We start from the raw sequence: 14,569 nt of genomic DNA on the forward strand, positions 1-14,569 counted from the left end.
GTGCCCGTTACTAACATGTTATGCATGTTATGATGATATGTTAGGTGGTCATATTTTGGACCATTAGCTGTGTGTTAATCAGCTGTCAGGATTCTAACCTTGCTTGTAACTGTGCATTATTCAAACCTTGCTTTAAAATGTTGCTTTAAATGTTTCAGGCTACCAATGTTCCATGCACCCCACTGTTTTTGGACAGAGCCCAGTTGTTCCTGTTTCTTGGAAACTAAGCCCTTATCACCCTTCCTGTTGCTCTGTGGTGGTGTGCCCTTAGTGCGACCTTGGAGAGAACTGTGGAATTGTTCCTTCAGTGTATGCTGCCCACACATTCCTATTCTCAGTGATCACCAAAGCTTTGCCTTTGTTATCAGCAGGTGCTAGTGAAGGAGTGTAGGAAAGTTATTAGTTTGCAAGGCTTGCATATCTGAGAGTTGTGTAGGTGGCTTGGAAACTGTGGTTGCATATCTGAGAATTGACCGATTCAACTTCCCCTAGGGCCCGAAGGAGGGGGGAAAGAAGCCCACTGCCACATTTATTTCTTTTATTTCTTTGTTTCCTTATCCCTTAGCATACACTTTTAGCCCACACCCAGTTTTTCCTTTACACTTTTAGCCCACACCCAGTTTTTCCTTTACACTTTTAGTCCACACCCAGTTTTGCTTTGTGTGATTATATATGTGATTGTTTTGAAGCATATTCTTAATGTGATTCAGGGGAGCCTGACTGAAGGGTCACTGAGTCACATTCCGCATGCGTGTGGTCTTCGGAAATAAAACGTGTAATTCGAGGATCCTCATCTGACTCTGTCATCTTACTCGGCCGAGTGGAGAGTCATAACAATTGGCGACGAGGATGGGATTCGACTGATGCTGGCGGTGTGGACGGTGGGACTCCACTTGGTGTACAGCGATCGCAAGGGATCAGCTAAAAGGTACGTGGCGATCGCACGTAGGGCACCTAAAATAGGGAGCCCCAGTTAGGCGAGCGCTGTACACTTGGTGGGTTGCGCCCTGCCGGACGCAGCTCCAGGATCTGCTCGAATCAAGAACTGTAACGGTAAACATATATGAGGTGATTCGAATGCGGTTTGTCTGAAGAGCACAAAGGGGGAGGGCTGTCAGGCAGTGTTTGTAGAGCCGGTAAGGGTCGAGGATAAAGGTATCCGTGTGAAATAAGGAGGAAACAGGTTGGAATCCTGTACCAAGAGAGGGAAGGTTAGAGGCCTTCATTGGGTTTGAGGCTATTAGGCGGCGGGTCGAAAGGGACCTCAGTCCCGGTGTAAAAGGAGAAACGATTTTTAGCTATTAGGCGGCTGATCGAAAGGGACCTCAGTCCCGGTGTAAAAGGAGAAACGATTTATAGCTATTAGGCGGTTGATAAGATAAGAACAAAAGAATGGGGAATAAATCTTCAAAGAACGAGAAGATACCAAAAGGAACAACATTGAAAGTTATCAGTGACAAATATGGAATCGATAACGTAAAGGGAATACAGGACTGGGTGAAGTGGACCGCGGGAAGAAAAGATCCCTTTCCGCTGACTGGATCCTTAGATCCAAAGATATTAAACACAGTGAGTAATGCGCTGATAGAGGGCAAAGCAGGCGGCCCGAAACAAAGTGGACCACACTGGAAAGCATTGGCCGCGTGGCTAATGGAGTCGCAAGTCGAGACAGAGCATAGGCGACTCGGACTAGAAGGGACTGTGAACCAACGAAAAATACAAGACGAGGAACGACAAGGGAGACTAAAACAGGCGCTAGACCAGCTAACGGAAGTTAAGACACAGGGAGAGGACAAACAGAGGGAACTAGACCAAGTGTTAGCGCAGCTGACGGAGGTCAAGATACAGAGTGAGGAGAGACAGGAGAAGTTGAAGCAGGCGTTAGCACAGATAGCAGAAATCAACGACGACGTGAACCGAAAGACGACAACCAGACTTGGGACAACAAAAGGAATTTACCCTGTCTTAGAAGGGGACAGAGTAAAAGGAGGGACCGACATTCACCAGTTCCCCATGATACAAGCAGCAGGGGGAGATTGGGTTTGGAGATCATGGACCCCACAAGACATTAGGGGAGTAAAAGCTAGCATGGAAGAATGTATAAAGAAAAACCCGAGAAGGGCCATTCAGATATTACACGACCAGATAAAAATGCAGGGGGCAACCAGGACAGACATAGGGTTTATCTGCACTGCAGTCTTGCCCAGTGCGGTTTGGAGCCGGCGTGCGGCAGCCTGGAGTGTAAAAATGGAAGGAGAAACAGATACCACCTTAAACCGACATTACCCGGAGGGAGCCGACCGGGAAGCACAGGCACTGTACAGAGGAAGAGTACAAACCCTGATGGAAGAACTTGCGGCGGAAATGGCCCCAAGGGTAATGGATTGGCAGGCAATACAGGATGTCACACAGAATCCCAAGGAATCACCTGGGGAGTACAAGGCACGAATGTAAGGGAATTGACCACGACCTTAAACGTAGAGGGGAGACAAGTAACATTCCTGGTAGATACAGGGGCCACCCGGTCAACACTAAAACAAGGAGAGATAAAGAACCTGCCACTCTCAGGTGAGTCAGTGAGTGTGGTGGGGGTTTCGGGACGGAGAGAGGATATCCCGATTTCGGACAAATTACGAATTGAAGTAGGTCCCCTGCGGGGAGAACATGCATTTTTGGTAGCCAAACACACCCCGATGAATTTGTTAGGAAGAGATTTGTTGTGCAGAATGGGATGTACCATAACATGCAAGCAAGACGGAGTTTTCATAGATGCTCCGCTGGCATTGCAAGAGGAAGTAATGACCCTCATGATGACCGAACTCGGACCGGTAGTCTATTGGTTGCGGGTTGTGTCACAAGAGGGGAGAGATAAACTGACTAGGGATTGGGAAAGTGCGAAAAGATTGCGGGACGTAGAGGAATGGTTGCGTGGCAACGACATTGAATTGAAAGAAGTGGAACTGCCTTTACACTGTACGGTCTATTATGACGAAACAGGGCAGGATTTTGATTACTCGGACAGAGTACATGAAGAGTACGCTACCACACGCACTTTAATGACAACCACTTTGTGGATCGGGAAAGAGGGAGCGGCAATGGAGGTGGAGCTAACTAACAAGGAACGTGAGCTAATGAAGCACAGAGAAGGACTTACCCCGCACGTCTCAATGGCGGTCGGTAAAGGTCATAGTGCCGAAGAACTGGGAAGAATGTTGACCAGGTTGAGATGTGCCTCGGAACCACCAGGGAGGGATAGTGAAACCCAGAGCACTTTACAGGCCAGTCGACGGGGGGATGGATGGAAGGTATGCTTACCTGATCAGATTTTGTCATGTATGTTAGAAAGGCATGAGATGAACAGCGAAAGGCCACGCCGCCAGACCAACAGGGAAACGAGAACGGAGGAAAGACTACAGGAAGTACCTGTTGAATTATGGACACGACATCCGAATGACGTGGGCAGAGTGCTAGCCGCAACGCCCGTGTCTATCCAGATAAAGGAGGGGGTACCCCTGCCTCGAGTGGCTCAATACCCGTTGCGCAAAGAAGCAATAGAAGGGATCGCTCCGGTGATAGCATCATTACGCGACCAAGGGGTGATAATACCTACTAAGAGCCAATGTAACACACCAATCCTGCCGGTGGAGAAGCCCGGAGGAAACAAATGGAGGTTCGTACAAGATCTGCGAGCAGTGAACAAGTGTGTGAAAGCGTCCTTTCCCGTGGTGCCACACCCGGTTACGATACTGTCAGGGGTGCCGTCCACTGCGACGCACTTTTCCGTGGTAGACCTGTGCTCGGCGTTCTTTAGCATACCGCTAGCCAAAGAGTCGCAACACTTGTTTGCCTTCAGCTACGACGGACAACAATACACCTGGACTGTACTTCCGCAGGGGTTCTGCGATAGTCCAACGCTCTTCTCGCAGGCTCTGAAGGAGGACCTGGAGGACATAGAGCTCCCGGAAGGATCAGTCATGATACAATATGTGGACGACCTGTTGGTATGCTCGGACAATCAAACGAAATGTGAAACGGACACTGTAGCGCTGTTAACAGCTCTCGCCCGAAAGGGCCACAAAGTCAGCAAAGACAAATTACAGTTTTCGCAGCCAAGGGTGACGTATTTGGGACATATACTGGAACAGGGGCAGAGGAGCCTCGGAGCTGAACGGGTGGAGACAATCCTAGAGCACCCAAAACCCACTACATTGCGACAATTGCGGCGGTTCCTCGGGATGACGGGGTACTGCCGGCAGTGGATCCCTGATTATGCAGTTAGAGCGCGATCACTGTACGACATGGTAAAGGAGGCAGAGGGGGATAAGATCTCCTGGACGAATGGTGCGAACAAAGACTTTGAAACATTGAAACAGGCCTTGTCAAAAGCACCAGCATTGGGGCTACCGAACTATGATCTTCCCTTCACCCTATTCGTCCATGAAAGAGGAGGGTTCGCCCAAGCGGTGCTGACGCAAGAACACGGAGGAAAGAATAGGCCGATTGCGTACTACAGTAGTCATTTGGACTCGGTCGCCGCCGCCTATCCTGGGTGCTTACGGGCAGTAGCAGCAACGCAATACGCAGTAACCGCAACAGCGACGCTGGTTTTGGGTTCTCCGCTGACCGTGAAGGTACCGCATGATGTGGCGGCGCTGATACGGCAAAATAAGACACAACATATATCAGCGGCACGAGCAGTTCAACATGATTTGGTGCTGTTGCAGGCAACTAATATAACGATCGAAAGATGTTCGCCACTGAACCCAGCCTCCCTAATGCCAGCAGGCGATGAGGGAGAGGCGCATGTGTGTGAACGAGTGCTGGTGGAAGAGACAAAGGCTAGGCGTGACCTACAGGAAGCCCCGATCGAAAATGCAGAATTGGAACTGTTCGTGGATGGAGCGGCGAGGAAGAACCGATGGGGAAGAACCATCGCTAGCTTTGCAGTATGCACCGCAAGCGCCACCTTGAGGAAACAATTGTTACCAAAGGGATTTTCAGCCCAACAAGCTGAGCTGGAAGCATTGATATGCGGGTGTGAGCTGGGTGCGGGTAAGACATTGAACATATACACAGATTCTAGGTATGCCTGGGGCATCTTACATGACTCCGCTGCCATTTGGGCCTTGCGTGGCTTTAAGACGTCCTCAGGGAAGGTTATCCGACACGGGGACTTGATCAAACGACTGATACGAGCAGCACAAGAGCCGCAACAGATTGCAGTGATTAAATGCAAAGCTCACACAGGAGGGACAGATGAAGTGTCAAAAGGCAATGAAAGAGCAGATTTAGCGGCAAAAGCAGTGCTCGATGAGGAGGAGGTGAACCCACAACCAACGACCGAACTTTACGTGGAGCAGATGGTAGACGGTCCACAAACGCAAGAACAGCTGAAGGACCTGCAGGTCTCCGCAACTATGGAAGAACAGGAATCATGGAGGGTGAAGGAGGGTGCAAAGCAAAACATACATGGAGTATGGGTGGATGAGCGAAATAGACCATTTGTACCCCGGATATTGCTACCATGGCTTGCCCTCACTGCACATGCGCAGGGCCATATGGGAATAAAAGGGGTGGCGGAAATTATTCGTCAAACCTGGAATGCCCCAGGTGTAACAACAGCAGCAACAGAGGTGGTTAGCAATTGTGCGACTTGTGGTAGACATAACAGGAAGTATGCCGCCAAGAAACGGGGAGCACACCCACCCCCGTCCGGACCGTTTCAACACCTTCAGATGGATTTTATAAAAATGCCGGCATACAAACATCACCAATATGTGCTGGTAATTGTGGATATGTTTTCTAAGTGGGTAGAGGCCTTTGCCACGACCAATCAGGAAGCTGATACAGTGGCCAAACTACTTTTACAGGAAGTAATTCCGCGATTTGGGATTCCAACACGACTATCCTCGGACCAAGGAGGGTCTTTTACGGCAAAAGTAATGGGAAAAGTAGCCGAAGGCTTGGGTATCAACCAGAAACTGCATTGTCCGTACCACCCTCAGTCAGCAGGGGCAGTAGAAAGAGAGAACCAAACCCTAAAGCAGACGCTTTCCAAACTATGCGAGGACCAGTCAATGCCCTGGCCAGACGTGCTGCCGATAGCGCTCATGAAAATGCGGGCAACAAATAATGCCACAAGGGGGCTCTCGCCCCACGAAATAATAACAGGACGTCCTATACAGTTACCGGTCTCGGCTCCGCCAGATATGGGAGATTGGGATTTGGCATGTATGACTGACGGAATGATGAACTATTGCAGAACACTCACTGCTACCATTAGGGCTTTTCACTCACAGGTACAAGAAGCATTGCCGATACCTGCTGGAGACCCGTTACACGATTTCCAACCTGCTGAACGAGTTTGGGTGAAAGAGTTCCTGCGGAAAGACGCCCTGCAACCCAAGTGGACCGGGCCCTACACTGTACTTTTGACCACGCTCTCGGCCGTCAAAGTGAGGGGTAAGAGTGCATGGATACACCACTCACACTGTAAACGGGCACCCAAGGAAGCCGCTGAAACTAGGGAACCGGAGGAGGTAACCTCAGCAGAGGTTCCGGCTGTGTCCGATTCAGTCTTTTACCGGGATAGTGAAGACGACGACGAGGGGGAAGACGTGATATCTCTACAGAGACCCCCTCCACCACCGAACCAAGACGGGGCTGGCCCAGCAGGACAGGGAGAGATAGTACGGGGAGACCTACTGCAAGCAGAGCCAGGTGCCCCGCCGGACCCGGGACCTGAAAACGTAGACAACAGGGATCCTGAAAGACCAGCGCTAGAACCAAACGCTCCGCCAGACGTGGAGCCGGAACCTGGACCAGGCACCCTGCCAAACGTGGAACAGGCAGGTTTAGACGACAACAACATTGTAATACAGGAAACAGCGACAGGACCTTTGACGACACAACATGCAACTCCTGGTGCTAGCGCTGCTCCTGTGCGAGGGCGGCCTGTCACTAGGCAGCAAACCGACAGCCTTAGACCCCGAGAACCATACACGCCTCCTACACCTCGACCACGAAAGGGGAAACGGGAGTGAGTTAGCAACTTCTTTACAGCGTAGCAGGAGAGGGGTACCAAGAGAGGTGACAGCAAGCAAATATGCAAATTTTGGGACAACCCATAACAAGGAGTTAGACACAGTAAGAGTCTTTTCAGTTAACCGGACCCAACCTTTTTCGTCAATGATTCCACACCCATTAGACATAAAGGTACCGCTGCTCCAACCTCAACAACTCATAGAAATACCCTGCATCCTAGCAGATGGATCTAGTGACCTGGTAGACCGACACAAGGGCCTTACAGCCATCCTATGGTACCATTTACTAGCAGGCCAGGATCACACAGTGGCGAGACAAGTAAAGAAGGGGTCCTCCACCAGACAAGGATATGAATGGGGCCAGCACGCGAGTCTGATAACTAGAATTCCACAAGTACCAGACGACACCCATTTGGCATACTATTGCCGCGTTCTATGGAGCAACCATACAGCACGGAGTAGTTGGATACACTTCACTGTACAAAGAAAAGAGCCACCAACAAGGCCCCCGAATACCTTTGTAGCCCTAACCACAGAGATAGCAAACATTGAGAACCGGAGTGAGTGCTGGGTGTGCCTTAAACCACCATCTGGCCTCGTGACCGGACTTCCTCTTTTCGTACTACCATTAACCATCTTCAATCATGTAACCGGACCAGTAGAAGGGCTCGAAGTTGAGACCTCAGCCCGTGGTTATACACAACGGGTCTATGCAGGGAAGAATCCGAGTGCTAATGTAATGGTGGTACCATCTCCCCTATGGGTAGAAAACACCAGGGGAGCAGTCTGTTTTACAGGACAGGGAGCAAACAGAATGGGAAAGTCAGAATGTGAGATTCAACTTCCCCTCCCGAAATCAACTGACCAGGAAGTCATCGCTGTTAACCCGGACACCCAGGTAGAGGAGCAAGTAACATTCACAATAAAAGCAGCCTTACACCATGACAACGGGATGATCCCGCCAAAAGGCATTCACTTGGTTTGCGGGGACAAGGCTTACCCCTACCTACCAAAAGGGTGGGAAGGGAGTTGTTATTTAGCTTCAGTAGTTCCGGATAGCAGAATTAAGACCACTTTTTACCCTACCCCTGCACCACCACGGCATCGACGCAGCGCATCAGAGACAGGGGATCCAGAGGGATGGGCCGGTGTATCAGAGCGCTTAGGGGTGATCAAAGGCACCTGGTGGGAGAAGGCTCTTGGCTTTTTCATGCCACATGCCGGTACTACTATTAATAGCATTAGGTTAGATGAGCTTTCGCAAGTTTTGGAATATTTAGGTAATGTAACCATGGCTTACTATACAGAATTAACAGAGATGTTGGTATCAATGCGCGCTATGGTAATGCAGAACAGAGTAGCTTTAGACATGCTTCTAGCAGAGCAAGGAGGGGTATGCGGGATGATTGAAGGAGAATGTTGCGTCTGGATTCCGGACCCGAAGGACATAACTAATCGTGCGGTGGCCCGAATTAAAAAGGTGGTGGAAGTTCTCACAAGCAATCGAGTGGAACGTGAGGAAGGTTATGCATGGTGGAAGTCGATCTTCCAGGGCTGGGGAGGTTGGTTGTTGCGACTAATAGGGTCAGTACTTTTAATCATTGTGGTGGTAATTTTTGGGGTGTTTCTAATCAAACTTCTCATTACCATTTGTTTGAAGAAGTGCTGCGCAGCGTCACCCCTCACCCAGGCCATTATAATAATTAACAGCGAACTCTCTGTTGAGGACGACTTGACCAGTAATGGGGAGGGGGAAGACCAGGGCCTTCAGGGGGACGTCATACACGTGGACCTAGGCCAAGGTTTACAACCATTCCTCCTTGTTGAAGCAGATAACTAACCCAGGAGAGAGTGCGTGTTGTTTTGCCTTCCAGTGCAAGATGTGACTCCTGCGCTGGACGAGCTTACACCCGTGCCTTGAGTACTGCTTTTGCTACTTGCTTATGTATAATTGTTTAAACAATAGTATTACCATTGCTGCTAACATAGAACAGTATTACATGTTAATATGGTGTGGACTTAGCATTGAATTCATACACTGCAGCTTAAACGGGAGGCATGTGGCAGTGGGTAGGACAAAAGGGGGAAGACAATGGTAACAGAAGCTAACCTGAACCACCGGCAGTTGGGGACTTCTCATTTGGAGAATGTTGATGGCTATCCACGGCATTCGTAAATCCCGTTTGGCAGGCGCGGGGGCCTAGGGGTAGCTGCTACAGGAACCAAATAGGGGTCCACTCGGTCGGTGAGTCTCAGGTGTGGCTGGGAATGGTCAAAATATGACCAAGGAGGGAAACTGTTATGATGATATGTTAGGTGGTCATATTTTGGACCATTAGCTGTGTGTTAATCAGCTGTCAGGATTCTAACCTTGCTTGTAACTGTGCATTATTCAAACCTTGCTTTAAAATGTTGCTTTAAATGTTTCAGGCTACCAATGTTCCATGCACCCCACTGTTTTTGGACAGAGCCCAGTTGTTCCTGTTTCTTGGAAACTAAGCCCTTATCACCCTTCCTGTTGCTCTGTGGTGGTGTGCCCTTAGTGCGACCTTGGAGAGAACTGTGGAATTGTTCCTTCAGTGTATGCTGCCCACACATTCCTATTCTCAGTGATCACCAAAGCTTTGCCTTTGTTATCAGCAGGTGCTAGTGAAGGAGTGTAGGAAAGTTATTAGTTTGCAAGGCTTGCATATCTGAGAGTTGTGTAGGTGGCTTGGAAACTGTGGTTGCATATCTGAGAATTGACCGATTCAACTTCCCCTAGGGCCCGAAGGAGGGGGGAAAGAAGCCCACTGCCACATTTATTTCTTTTATTTCTTTGTTTCCTTATCCCTTAGCATACACTTTTAGCCCACACCCAGTTTTTCCTTTACACTTTTAGCCCACACCCAGTTTTTCCTTTACACTTTTAGTCCACACCCAGTTTTGCTTTGTGTGATTATATATGTGATTGTTTTGAAGCATATTCTTAATGTGATTCAGGGGAGCCTGACTGAAGGGTCACTGAGTCACATTCCGCATGCGTGTGGTCTTCGGAAATAAAACGTGTAATTCGAGGATCCTCATCTGACTCTGTCATCTTACTCGGCCGAGTGGAGAGTCATAACAATGCATACGACCAAAACTAAAAAAATATACATATATCAGCGTACGCCAACGTTTTACATACATTTTTATACGTTGCCATTGCTGGCTAAAACGTCAAGGTGTGGCAGGGCCCTTAGTAACCTGTCCGGTGGCTGTAGGCAGATAAATCTATGCCACAAGACAGAGGCGACTGAGGTGTTAACAATCAGTAAACGGCCTCTGAAGGACATTTGTGGAAGGAAACGTTTCCATTTTTGCAAACGTTTTGTCACGTCATCTACCATTCCTTCCCAATTCATGAGAGAATACTGGTATGGACCAAGGTAAAACCCAAGATGCTTGACCCCTTCTCTTTCCAAACTTAGACCTTTGTGAAGTGAGTGAGGTGGTGCCAATGGAGGCCTACCGGATGTACGAGTAACTGAAGACACCCATAAGGCTTTGCTCTTTTGCCAGTTGACCCTCAAAGATGAAGCAAGATGAGACATACGTAAGGATTCGAGGAGAGTGGTTAGGTTTTGATCATTCCTAATTATTATGCAGATATCATCAGCGTATGCAGATACTATGATATGGTGCTCCTCTGGAGAAGGTACAAAGCCAGAGAGTGAGAGTCTAAGATTAATGAGAAGTGCTCGAGTAAAAGGGTAAACAGTAACCCTGACAACGGACAGCCTTACCAAACGCCCCTCTGAACCTGAAAAGGAGAACAGAGAAAATTGTTTACTTTGCACAAGTTGGATATATTGTTGTATAATGATTGAACCAAACATATAAACATTTCACCAAACCCAAACTTTTGCAAAACATGAAACATATAGGTGTGATCAACACTGTCAAAGGCCTTTTCAATGTCTAGAAAAAGGAGTCAAACCCCATCTTCCTTAAGGCCACAGTCAATCAAATCTCTGATTAAGAAGATATTATCAGAGATTGATCTTCCTGGAATACAATAACTCTGGTCAGCATGAACAACAGTTACAATTACATTCTTCAGCCGATTGGCAATAAGTTTGGACAAAAATTTATAGTGAGAGCACAACAATGAAATGGGACGCCAGTTCTCGACCCGCCGGGGATCTCCGCCTTTAGGGAGGAGGGAAACCACCGCTCTTCTACAGCTGAGAGGCAATATGCCAGACCGTAAGCTTTCTTGCAGGACCAGCAGTACTTCTGCACCTAGAATATCCCAAAACGTTGTGAAAAAATCAACTGGAAGGCCGTCAATCCCAGGGGGTTTTCCATGTTCAAGGCTACTCAGAGCTGTACTGAGTTCCTCCAGAGTGGGCGGCACTTCAAGACGTTGACGCTGGTCACAACTCAAAACAGGTACATGATTTGTCATATTCACATCAATCTCTTTGTTCACGGATTTATCCACAAATAATTCAGAAAATAAACCTTTTACAAGCATTCTTACAACACCCTCATTTTGTGTAATGTTCCCTGTGGCATCTATCAGGGAAACAATCCACCTTTGGGACTTCCTAAAACCTTCTAACTGAAAAAAACTTTTTGTTGGAGTGTCGGAAAACTTCATATTTTGAATTCTAAGTCTGCCAGACATCCCCATTACTCTCTCATGATTCAGTTCTCTTAGATATGCTTTTTTTCCAGTAATAACTGAATTTTCCTACCGCTTTGAGATTCGGCTAATTCTCCCTCTAATTGCAAAATTTCAGTTTCTAAAAGTGAAACATGAATTCTATTCATACTTGTGGAGAATGACTTAAAACATTGGCAAAAAACACGGATTTGGGTTTTAGCATTGTCCCACCAGAACTGAACAGAAGAGTAGAAAGATTTTCTATGAACAAGTGTTTTCCAAAAACAACGAAATACTTCAGTAAAAGAGCAATCTTCTAATAGGCGAGTATTGAAAGTCCAATAAGCAGTTTTATGAACGAACCGAGAAGAAGATAGGCCAAGCACTACCAGGTGGTGATCAGAGAAACCGGAAGGGAAAAGTTCACAAGATACCAGTACATTTCTATACGTAGAATTCATATACCATCTATCAAGCCTTGCGAGCGTGATCAACCCGTTAGCACACCGGCATCACGTGTATTGAGAGACCATCGAGTGCTGTATACGCCATGAGTCACGCAGACTAAGTGATGCAAAACAACGAGAGATATCTTTATGAGCTTTGGCATGTGGTTCTCGTGTGTTTCTATCTAGATTTGGTTCAAACGTACAGCTAAAATCTCCTCCAATACAAACACAATGATCAAAGGGTATGGTGTGAAGGTAATTGGTCAAACGTAAGAAACAATCTTTACGAGCTACACTGCTACGAGGAGCATATACATTGAGTAAGGTGAGGTGAAACCCTCGATACACCAACTCCAAGGATGCCAAGTGACCTTGAACTATTTCATGGAAGTTACACGAGACGGGAACAAACCCTGGACGAAGCAAAAAGGCCACTCCCGCAGAAACAGAGGATAGATTGCTAAAGAAACACTGTCCTTTATTAAGACGAAGCCATTCAAGCTGTGCAGTCTCCGTTATATGTGTTTCTTGCAATAAGCAGATATCAATATGTTTCTGAAACACGAAGTTCTTAACTTGGATCCTACGTAAATGGTTGGCACTACCTCCATTAATGTTTAAGGTGCCACACACCACTTCTTTTTTTCTTTTTTTTGTATACCTTGGTCGAGGCTCGTATGAGAGCTAACACACAACTCACAGCAAGGAGGCATGAGACAAGAGGGGCGGGGGTGGAAGGGACAAAACAGTGGGGAACAGACACATTAGGTGAACTGTGGAAGGGAGAGGGATGGGGATGGGACGGGGAACATGGCGAAGAGAAGATGGACATTTCAGGGACTTTCAGGAAGGAAAGCAGGAGAAATGAAGGAAGTGGGCTTGGGTGGATTATCGGGGGTAGAAAAGATCGAGAATTTGGATGGGGGAAGATAAGAGGTGGTGGTGAACAGCTGTTTTGAAAGCCTGGAGGGAAGAATGGGAAAGAATAGAGTGAGGAAGTTTATTCCAAAGGCGGGAAAAAAGAGGAATGAAAGAGTGAAGATGAGCAGTGATTCGTGATTTTGGTAGTTTTACCAGAAGGGGGTTGTTGGCGGACCTTGAGCGCCCTGTGGAAATGTGGTGGGGACAAATCGCAGAGAGAGCAGGGGGGGCAAGGCTGGAGAGGAGTCGGTAGAAGACAGAAAGAACGCCAACCAACCTGCGGTGATTGAGTGAGAGGCCCAAAGACTCAGCTTCATTGCGGGAGATGCCGATGATCTTAAATGCCCTGGTTTCGACAGCGTGAAGCCGAGAAAGGTGGGAGGCAGGAGCACCAGCCCAGAGGGGAGAGCAGTACTCCATCAGGCTACGGACAAAAGCTTTGTAAGTGGTCAGGAGCTCAAGAGGGCCGAGGAAGGACTTTGCACGACGGAGGATTCCCAGTCGGCGACTGGCTTTTGAGGCGAGGTTGGAAATGTGACTTTCCCAGGAAAGGTCATGGCAGATAGTGAGACCTAGAAGCTTGAAAGAAAAGACTTCTTCCAGAGGATTGTTGAGAAAGTGGATGGGTGGGTTTTGTAAACGGTCCTTTCGAAGAGACATAGTGAGAGTGTGAGATTTGTCTGGATTGAAAGACATGTTCCACGTGTTGGACCAGTTTGTGATTTTATCCAGATCTGCAGTGAGCGAAGAAGCTGCTGCTTGCCGGTCTGAGGGATGACAGATGGTACGGCAGAGGGTGGAGTCGTCGGCAAAGAGAAATAGAGGATTTTCCAGAGAGTCCGAGAGATCATTGATGAAAACCAGAAAAAGAACAAGGCCCAGAACGCTACCTTGAGGAACTCCAGCCTGCACAGGAAGAGGGGATGAAAGAACTCCATTTAGGGCCACACGTTGACTGCGACAGGAGAGGAAGTCTGCGAGCCATGAGTGGAGATGGCCTTGAAATTTCATCCTATATCAAGGAAATTGGGCTGCTGTTGTGAACATTCCGTTCTCACTTTGGTAATAAGTTTTCTTCATCGATGAATTTGAGGTTTTGTCATTTCAAAATCTTCGTGATTTTTAATTATAAATCTTGCCGTTTGCAGGAAGGCAGGAAAGTCAGGAAAATGTTTCTGAATGATGACTTTCTGCTGCCTAAATGTCTCATTTAGAAAGCTTGCAATGCGCTGGGGAGATACTTGAAAATGATCAGATGACGACTGGGACAGATCCGCCACCTCTATGTTATCCTCTGAATCAGACAATCCAGATACGAATCCATCAGGTTCGGAAAATTCGCTCTGATCTTTTACCACCTCATTTAAAAACGATTCTAAGGGATCTACCGGGTGATGTGGAGTATTTATTTGCGAACACTGATTTGCACTCTCCTCGACCTGAGATACGACTGCTAAAACATCCGCTTGTACCCCTTCATCGGGTACCTCTACCGGAGTCACAGAAACTGTATTTTAATTAAT

This window comes from Eptatretus burgeri, chromosome 15 (assembly GCF_056783735.1).
Source record: "Eptatretus burgeri isolate ZD-2024b chromosome 15, Ebu_testis_v1, whole genome shotgun sequence".
NCBI classification, from domain to species: domain Eukaryota; kingdom Metazoa; phylum Chordata; class Myxini; order Myxiniformes; family Myxinidae; genus Eptatretus; species Eptatretus burgeri.